This window comes from Oenanthe melanoleuca, chromosome Z (genome assembly GCF_029582105.1).
Source record: "Oenanthe melanoleuca isolate GR-GAL-2019-014 chromosome Z, OMel1.0, whole genome shotgun sequence".
Lineage (NCBI taxonomy): Eukaryota > Metazoa > Chordata > Aves > Passeriformes > Muscicapidae > Oenanthe > Oenanthe melanoleuca.
Genome location: NC_079362.1, coordinates 47,801,959 through 47,813,059, shown reverse-complemented (window position 1 = coordinate 47,813,059; position 11,101 = coordinate 47,801,959).

The window sequence follows — 11,101 nt, the reverse complement described above, 5'->3', positions numbered from 1 at the left end:
TTTATTCAGCCCTAGAATAGTGCTTGATTGTATTTTACTGTGGAGAAGAGCAACTGATTGTTTGCATTTCAGCTTTTCTTAGTTTGTTTTGCTGTAATGAGTTGTATGCTTTACACATTTTTTTGTGTCCAGGGGACATAAAGTTTTAACAAAATCAATGATTTGGCTGCTTAAGAGATCTTACCATGCTCAATGTCAATGGTCTTAAACACTCGAGGGTGGGAATAATGGAGCACCAGGAATGCAAGGATTAAGAACTCAGCAAGACTGAGTCCCTTTTCAGGAAGTTTAGGAATACCTGAGCACAGATCTTCAAGATTGGTAGCCATGGGCCTTCAATTAACAGGATTTAACCTTCAGAACTTGCAAAAATTATCAAGGATTGCTTTTCATGAACTTTTTCTATAATTCTGAAGAACTTGTAGGAGTATCCTTAGAGTAGAAGTACTTCTGGGGCACACAAAAACACGAATTGTGATAGATGCATAATTTTACATCTAAGCATAAAACAAGGTTAAAATAATTGCCAAAATAAATTTATTATTGAAATATCTTACAAAAATTCTTCAACATTTCTTATGATTATGAGCTTAAGAATAAAAATGAAAGGAAAAAAGTATCAATCATTTTATATACAGCATTTGATTGTATTTTCCTCTGAAAATTAATCCAAATCCTCCAGCTTTACTCCTCCAAAACATTGCCAAATTACAATACAGTTATTTTAATACTTTTCTTTCCATTCTTTAGGAAGAGGTCGCTTGATGTAATGTTGAATGTAAAAACATTGATGCATTTGTTTCTATCTAATGGTCAGATATTTAGTGAGATAGTTTTCTGATTTTTACAGGAAGCGCATTGACCTAGCGAGATATTTTTGTTCATAAAAGAGAGAAAGAAGTCCCATGAAGTTTTTTATTGTGGAAATATAAGTAAAAAAATCACAGATTATGTTTTTTCTCTTTCTTTTGTTGTTGTAGAAAAATATTCTGTCACTTTTCCTGGTATTCTGGTTACATTCCCTATACCTTCATTCCATCTAATCACCTTTGTGTTTTAATAAGAAAAGATGCCAAAATTATTTTTTAACTGCTTGCCAAGATATCATTGCTGACATCCTCATTATTACTATTCATTTACATTGTCTAATCAAATCATAAAACAAACCCACAAATTCTATATTCTGTTTTACACCAAGGATGCCAAATCAGAAAACAGTCTAGAAAAAAAGTCACCATTCTGAAACTCAAGTGTGTTACTAAAGCACTTCAGAAGAATGGAGTGCAGAGCAGGCATCTATGGTACTTTCTCTAGGAAATGAACTATTGACTCTAAAAACGTCTATCAAGAAAGCAAACTCACAAAATATCTATTGTAATATACACACATACGTAATATGTATGTATTGTATCTATATTGTAAGATATCTTTGTGATCCTTCTCTTTTTTCTTTTATTTTTGGTGACTCCTCCTAACTGCCTAGCATTGTCTTAGTTTTTCCCACTAAGTTGTTATTTATGTTAGAAAATCATGTCTCCTACATGAAGACTTCAATTTTTTGTAATCATCAGAAAAAGGCGTTTGTTAATTCTCCATTCCATAGAGTATTAGCTTGTTTCCTAGTCAGTATTATTTTTTTGAATGTCATTAATAAGAAAAAATAAAATTAAATTATTTATTAAGAAACTAAATTGGTGAAAGGTATATTTTATTTGTACCTTATTTGTATTTTTAAAACAGATATGAAAATTTAAATAAAAACTAGAAGACCTTTGTTAGATTTAAATATTTTGTAAGACTTACATATTTTCTTAGAAGAAATCATATCAGTTCAGATTTAGCTTTAATCTACATTTTTATTTTCTTTACAGGAGAAAGAACATCCCTAATGCTATTTCACTGCCCTTTTTTTCCATTGAGATTTACATTTCTTAATTTTTTCAATTTGCAGATGAAAGTGCATGACTTAGACATTTCATTGGTTACAGGACAGAAGGATTTTAATGGCAAAGTAGAAAGACATCAAAATGTAAAATTAATTTTAAAAATACCTAGAAGATTCAGCTTCTACTTCAGCAGGGGAAACCATCTGTCTCATATTATTTTTCTTGTAGTATTGAGTATGTCACAGAATGAATGCCTAAGGACATCTGTAGTAAGATCACTATTTATTTTACATTTCAAGTATTCTCCAAAATTTTTGAAAAACACTGCATGATAATGGATTTGAAAGTGCTAATGTATTTTAATACCTTTAATAAGGTATTAAAACTAGTGAGAAAATTATTTATTACAAAACACCATTGAAAATGTGTACTTGAAAATATAAGCTCTCGAGATAAGCATATACAGCAGCTGTTGGGCCAGCTGCAACATAGCACTATCTTCTCCAAGCTCTTCACAGAAGCCTCACCATACAGTCATAATTTTAACAAAACACACTCAGAAATATGTATACAGTAAAATCCCTGATTTGATGGAATAGCCCCAGGACTCAACAGGAGTAAAAGACTATTTAAAAGCATATTTGTATAGTGAGCGGTCTCTTTGGTGACTGTAGTATCATATTTGACAGAACTGTGTCCTTGGACTTCCATTGTGAGCTGGTCTTCATTTCTAAAAGGCAACTCTGATTAGCCTGACAAAGCATCAGCACAGTTAAAAGTGAGTGAGCCAGAGTCTATTCCTGTCTACATATTGCCAACAGAATTGTTTATTGAATTTCAATTACAATGTCAGTCAGTTATGGTGTGTAATTTCTTCTGCTTTTGTCCCGCCAGGAGAAAATGAGAGGTGTTATCAGAGCTTGAGCTGAAGACAGAAGTGCATCACTAATAGCATATATGTTTTGAAAATCCTTCCCCACACATTACTGCAATTCTAATGAATGAATCCAAAATAAGTTTCACATTCGAAAAAAAAAAACGAAGCAGAGGAAAGTAAAGCAAAGCGCACCAAACCAAGCCAAACTACCACAGCTAAATTAATTTTAATCATATACCAACATATTTAGGAAATTAATAAAGCATGGTAAATGTAATTCCACATTTTTCTGAGTTAATATTTAAAGGTGAATTCCACTGAGAGGAGGTAGTGGTATGAATTGCAGAGCACATTTTTGGTGTAATGCAGTGGGGTGCTTTGAATGAATATTCTTCAGGGATGAGAAGAAAACAAGAACTAAAATGGAGCTTTTCTTAAAATAATAATAATTATAGTGGTTGTTTTTAGTGCATAATATTACCATAATATATAGTATAAATTTTTAAAATTATATATACTTATAATTTTTTAAAATTTCCAGTCAGCCTATAATATTCATACAGTTGTATCAAGACTTTTTGCTCTGCTATGTCTGTCTCTGTTCCATTTCTCCAGTTCTTTCAAACTATTCCAGCTTTAAGGTAATGGATGTATCTTCCCCTTCAGGGAGCGAACACATTTTGGAGGGGAAGATCATGAGGCAACAGGATAGATAAAATAAACTGGACCATAGGTTTTCCCTACTCTGCTTTCTGAGTGAAGGAAAAGCAGGCTGATTATATTCAGTACAGTACCAGCAGAGCCCACAAAGGCTTTTTTTTTCTTTGTGTGTAGAGAGAAAAATGTTGCCACTTTGCTGGGATGACTGACTCCACTATCTTTGAAAAATAAATGAGGTAGACTATATATTAGGCCTTCTGAGTTACTTGAAGCAATCCATTTTCCAATGAAAGCTTTAGTCAGGTGTACCTAAGTGTATCCAGGGAACTGGTCAATGGTAGTGATACAGAGCAGCAGCTTTTTCTACTTCAAAGTTTCTTCTTACTGGTAACAATAGGGTCTTCATAGTGACTGCTTGCAGTACAATGATAAATTAAAGAATACTTTACCACTGTTCTACCAACTAATAACAGTCAAAGCAATTACAGCCATTTATTACAATACCACATTCTCCTTGCCAAAGTGAAAACATCAGCTGCATTAAAGCAGAGGCTAAAATATAAGCCTTCAACAACTTTTTTTAAATTAAAAACAAATCGTAAATCTCAACAAAAAAATCTGTTTGGGATATATACAGGATATATATTTGAAATGTTTCTGTCTGTAGATGGAATGATTTAGCTAAATACATCAATAAGTTCAACTAAAATTAGCTACTAATTTTCTTTGCAAATATGCTTAGGTTATGAAAAGTCAGAAGAGCTCCCTTCAGTGGCCAAAAAGCTTAAATTGAGACTAAAACTCAAGAAAACTTTGCTCCTTTTAATATCTAAACAGTCTTTCCTGATACTTTCATGATACTGAGGAGTAATAGGGAAACTTTGTCTAAGTTCTAGTGATATGCATCTATTTATGTAATATATAGTACTATTCAAAACTCTTCTGGAACACATATATCCATAGGGACTAACAAACTATAATAGTATGTAGCTCTTTGTAGAACAAGCTACCTCTTATGCCAGAATAAAAATGGGTCCTAGTGGACCTTGAAAAACCAGGACCAGCATGATATAGAAGGCCCTAGGCCTTAAAACTGAGAATATTTCACCCATATTATGCTAAATAAACCTCTATGCTATTCTATATTTACCAGAATCAGGTATATGTAAGAAAATACAGTGAAACAAACTCTTTACACAAGAATATATGCAAACCAGAAGGCAGTCTCTTTGTTTAATCTGCTACATGGCCAATGTTTCATGTTCATGTAAATTTTTATACATATTTTTTAAAGGGTTATTGGGCACCAAGATGGACAGAAGCCATGTAATGTCTTTAACAGAGAGATCATCAAGATATTTGAGTTTTTTTCCACTCTTCGAAGACTGCACAAAAGTTAGAAAGAACTAAAAGTGGTTGCCTTAGAGCTAAATGTTTTTTAAAGGTCTGGTTTCACTGATATGGAATTCAAGTCTTTAGGAAAACTGATTTACGGTTTCTTATGCCAGAAACCAATCATTTTCATGCCTTATTTTGGTAGCATTCTGAAATTTGTTATACGTTAATAAAAGAGAACTTTTTGTACCTCAAGTTGGGGAACTATTGCTGCTGCATAGTGTTTAGTGTCAGGTAATATGATTAAACTAAGATATTTGGAAATTACAGTTTAGTTTACTAGAATGGAACTGCTTTTAACTGGGACAGTGTTTTCCAGGCTCTCATCCAGCTCCTCTGAAAAGGTATTGGCTTCTGCTTCTGAGCTTAAAGCTGAGACATGAACAGCTGCAGAAGCAACTGCATGCACAGCACCATGAAAGGTACTGATAAGGTAACCAATTTCTGTGTAGTAAAAGCATGATAACAAGCCAGCAGGATGCAAGCAGATACTTTTTTTTGTCAGCTTGAGTTTATGTGGGCTTGATTACCCTGTCAGTAAGGACTGAGATAGCCTTACTCTACTCTCATATGCAAAATGCTACAGTTCCTGTGCTCTTTTTATCCTAAAAGAAGACAAGAATAAACCTGCAAAAATTCTCAAAATAAAACTGACACCTTGATTATTGTAATGTATTTAATAACTTCTGCTTTGGTAAAAATGAATTTGATAAAGAAGTATACAAATCAGAAGGCTTGACTCTCACCAACCATGTGAAGTTTAACAAAGACAGGTACCGTATTCTGCACCTGAGAAGGACAAGCCCAGAAACGTGTATGGACTGAGGAACGAGAGGCTGGAGAGCAGTGCTGTGGATAGGGACATGGGATCCTGGTTGATGGCAAGTCAAACACGAATCAGCAGTGCCCTGACAGCCAGGAGAGCTAAACATGTCTAGGGGGACATCAGGCACAGCATGGCCAGCCGGGCAAGGGAGGGAATTGTCCCACTCTGCTCTGTGCTGGGGCAGCCTCACCTTGAGTGCTGGGGGCTGGTTTGGGTGCCATAAAATAAGAGAGATATAAAACTATTGGAGAGTGTCCAAAGGAGCACTATGAAGACAATGAAAGGTCTAGAGCGTAAGCTTTATGAAGGGAAGCTGAGGTCACTTGGCTTTTTCAGCCTGGAGAAGAGCTTGGGGGAAATCCATCACAGTCCACAGCTTCCTTACAATGGGGAGAGAAGGGGCAGGCCCCGATCTCTTCTCTGCAATGCCTGGACAGGACCCAAGGGAATGTCCTGAATTTACGGTAGGGAAGTTTGGCTTCGATACAGAAATAGTTCTTCACCCAGAGTGCAGTTGGGCACTGTAAGCACCTGGCAGAGTTCAAGGTGTGTTTGTACAGTCTTGTCAGGCACATGGAGTGGTCCTGTGTATGAAGAGGACTCAATAATTCTTGTGAGTCTCTTGCAACTCAGAATGTTCAATTCTATTATATGATTCTACCTAATTTTAGTGTCATCAAGGGAACCATAATTTGTTCTCTGAAAAACTAACCAAAAGATATCTATTTAAAGATTAACTGGAGATACATTAACAGTTTTTTCAAAAACACTCTGTGTTAACAGGCCTGGGATAAATCATATATAATGTTTTTGAGCAGGAAATCCTGAAAACATGAGGTTTGATCTGGATTTCAAAGAAAAAAAAAAGAAAAAGAAAAAAATCCTAACGAATGTGCAAGTTAAAATGGAATGCCATCTTTCTCTAAAATGGTGTTTATATTTTCTAATGACACAATATGGCTGCTAGCATAGAATTAACCCACGTTAAACCAACAAGCAAATCTCTGGAGGAGATCTATCAGTGCTTCTAATCCATCAGTGGTAGAGTAATTTTGTATTTTCAATACTCTGTATTTAGATTAGTGTTTCTCAATGACATATCTAAGTTAAAAAATGACAAAATAGAGTAGGCAGCTTGATCTTAGACAAAAAAGTCTTTAAATGAATCTTTAGTTTGCCTGCTCTTGCTACCTCATTAATCCTAAAAGGTGTCAGTCAGTAAGTCTAATAGCTATGAGTGGTAGTGCCATGGTCAGTTCCAAATTATGGTATTGATTAATTGATTGTCTTCTTCCAGTTGTGAATTATATTAGTGCTGGCTCAGACTGACTAGCTGAAGGCCAAAACTTAATTTCTTGTGAAGACAACAAACATCGCCCCAGTTTCACTGCCATGATTAAGTGACTGATTGGGAAACCAAAATTTCTTGAATGATTGTCTGATAAAAAAAGACTATGTGAGATATAATTAATATGTTGTTGGTGATAGTCTAATATCAGCTGCTTAAGCAAGAAACAGACTCCTTTTGTCTCCAGAATTTTACTTGTTGGAAACAGTACTATGAGCTGCTGAAGTTTGAAAGTTTATGATAGAATTACAGAATGGTGAAGAAAAATAAAATAGTCACTCTTCAAAACTAGTTTAAGGAATTAATACAATCAGTTTTGTTGTATCATATGAAAATTAAAATTAGAAAAGCAAAGGCACGTCGTGAGTCTTATTCACACTTATTCACAAAGCCTGTTTTGCCCTTAAAGTGTTTTTCTCCTAATCCTCATCTCACCCCATGAGTTTTCTTTCCTCCACCTCTGCTTAATTATAGCAGAGGAAAATTAATAAATAATTTTCATAGGTGCACTGGTGTTTTGCCAGCGTCAGCCCATCACAAGTCTGGACAAGAAGAGGCTCTGGGGAGACCATGTAGCACCTTCCAGCACCTAACAGGGGCAGACAAAAGAGATGGGGAGTGACTATCAGATATTGTAGTGGTAGGCTGAGAGGTAACCAGTTGCAGACCAAAGAATTTAGATTAGATATACAGTAGAAATTCTCTCCTTTGAGGATGGTGAGGCACTGGAACATGCTGCTTTGAGAAACTCTGGGTGCCCTGCCCCTGGAAATATTCAAGGCCAGGATGGATGGGACTTTGAACCACTTGGCCTAGTGGAAGGTGCCCCTGTCAGGAGGTTGGAGCGAGATGATACCTAAGGACCCTATGATTCTGTGTAATAAATAAGTGCAAAAAAGGAAATTAATCATAATGATATTGTCCAAAACACTAAACATTTACTACCTTGGACTTCAGGTAATTTGCAGACATTTAGAGAGATTGAAGAACAATCCTGAAGCTAACCATCTTGGGCAAAAAACAACTAAATTGTAACTCAGTGCAGGCAAATTATCCAATTTTATATTTAAATCCCCATAATTGTTAACAGCTAATACTAATGTTTAGCAAACTGCAGGAGGCAAAATTCCAAGGCTATGTTTAATGAAGGCAACAGTATTGGACACTACTTCTACCATGAATCTTGCAGGTTCTTTCTTTCAGAGAAAGGTTTTGATGCCTTTTTGGTCTCTGTGTCTGCTTTTTCCTTCCTCCACAGAGTTACCACAATGTGTAAGGGCATTTTTCTCCTTTTTCTAAGGAAAAAAAAAAACAATGGAGACAGATGATCTAATGTGGTGTTGAAAATGACTTAATCACTTTCAGAATTATGACATCTTTCTATCTGTCTGTATTCACTGTCTCATGTGCTAGAAGGCACATGAAGCTACAAATGGAGGATATCCAAAGCAACAAGTGACAGGAATCCCATTGATCACACCAGGCAATCAGAATTTTTATACGACCGAAAAACAGATGGACAGGAGTTACTTGCCTAAACATTGATGTCTGTTTAAATGTCTCACCTACCCTCCAGCTGACACTCAAAAGGCAGAGGGTTCCCTGTAATCATTATGTCATATCTGCCAGTCATAGATGAATGCTCACATATTTTAGTGCACTGGAAACAGCGCTAGGTGCCTACCTTAGGAAACTGAACTCTGCACAGTATATATCTGCTGCTTGCTGAAAAAAATGGAAGAAACAAAGTCTATACCCACAGATCACAGAGAATATTTAATAGCACAAAGGTACACCAGCCTGGAAAATAACTTGCTTATGTAGAGATGGGAGGGACAAAGTGTTCAGCCAGGACCATATAACAATCTGTTATTCAGGTCAGAGTACCAATTTGCAGCCAATGCATTATGTAAGTCCCTCACTGTTAGTTAACAGAATTTAAAACAATTGCAAATCTTTCTAATCTATTTGCTGATATCTTTCCTTGGTTTTTTCACTCATTACCAACAGTCATTGGTCTTCTAAAAGCATTAAAAAAAAATACGTATCTATATCATCTATATCTATATCTATATCTATATCTATATCTATATCTATATCTATATCTATATCTATATCTATATCTATATCTATATCTATATCTATATATCTATATCTATGTATATGTATATGTATATGTATATATGTATATATACTTGAGACTTCTGCCCAGGGCTAATAAATGTCATAAATCCAGCACCTAAATAAGCCTTGATGTCTATAAGCATCTGCTGCTTCTCTTGAAAGATTTAACTCTTTAGATCTCATTGTTTTCCATTTTCCCTAATCCAGAAGATATCTGTTCTTGTCTGTTTAATCTCTACTTTTAACTTCTTATTTGCAGTAAGGAAATACATACTTAGATGAGATAAAAGAAAATAAGTAGTTTTATTTTCTGTATGAAGAGTGAAGAACATTTAAAGGAGTAAAATATCTGGCATTCAACAAATTTAGACAGAGAGGAATGGAGCATATACAAGACAACCTATGGAAAGACAATGACAGGAGTGCTAAATTTAAAATGTCACCTCTTAGGCAAAGAAACACACTGGGGACATATATAACGAGTCAAAAACCTTCTCCTTAACTATTGTGGCTACAATGTCTTCTTGTAAATATCTTTATTCTCACTCTTCTCCTGTGAAGCAGCTGATAATGCCCAGATCACACAGGAGGAAATGCTACAAGGGCTTTGTAAAGAAATGGGTTTGACACAGTCCATTGTTAAGGCAGATTAGATTCACATCTTGTAGGCTTTACTTGACTGGCTCTCTGTGGTACACTTATACTGAAGAAGACCAATGCATACAGCTGGTAGATTTTGTTTATAGAAAATTTTTTTGCACCAATGTATTTTTGATGATTTCACAAAATGGATTCTTAAAACCAGAGATGCGAATATACATTAATAGAAATGTTCATTGCTGAGCAGTAATGCCAATAAATGGCATGACTCAGGACACATATGGATATTGACATGAAACAGAAAATTCTGAGCAAAAGGGTTTTCTGGGATAGATTACTGATGTTCCTCACTTTCTGCCAATAGTCAGCAGAACAGTTTTGGTTTCAGAAAACTAAAATGCTACAGAGCATAAAAATTTTCCCAGTGTATAAGCAGCCAAAAGAAAAATTAATTTCTTCTTCATACCATTACATTAATTAAGTAATTACATACAGACAGTGAGAAGAAGCCCAGGAGATGTTAAAGTTTCTACATGCTAGAAATATAAACACAAGATATGTTCCTTTTCTAGTGGAGTCAGATGATGAAGAGTAAATGAAAACCTAAGAAAGCTTAATTTGAGAGTTCCTATCACTTATAACCAACAAAAAATATTTTAATTCTTACTTCCTCTCTGAACCTATTTTAGTTACAGTGTGTTGAAACTAAACATAGCAACTGCTCTGCTTCACAGAGAAAATGCTCATAAAATAATATGCTTTTCTTACTACACATAAAAAATTGCCATATACATCTTTTTACCCCATATATTTCAAATATTTTGTCTTTCCCCCATTCTTTTTTACTTTATAGAGCTAGTGTTAGCGAAGGCCATTTGCTTTATTACTACTTCTCTAAAATTTTCATGGAACAAAAGTGGTACTATTCTTTTAATCCCTAAACCAACAAAAAGTCCAGAAAACATTAAAATTAAAATATGTGAACTGATGGTAAGAAAAATTAGGCATTTGAGAGTTTACAATAAAAACTCACCTAAAACAGGAGGGGTTTTGAGATTTTTTGCATATATTTTGGGTATAGAGAAAAAAGCAGAGTGGAGTTTCTAGCGCTGTTTAATTCCATACCATCCACATCACTGCTTGGGGTATGGTTTTGGCAGGAAAAAGCTGAGCTAGAAATGGAAGTTTTCCTGTTTGGGGTTTGGTTTCTGTCCCAGTCTTCATTGTTTGGGGATTTTTTTGTATTCTGATGAGTGGGAGAAAGATTCAGTGATGAAATCCCTTTTATGGGTAAAACACCCTCTCTCTTTCGTATACTTTTTTTTTTTTTTTTTTTTTTTTTTTAATTAATAATACTGCTGGGTATTTCCTAATAATACTGTGGG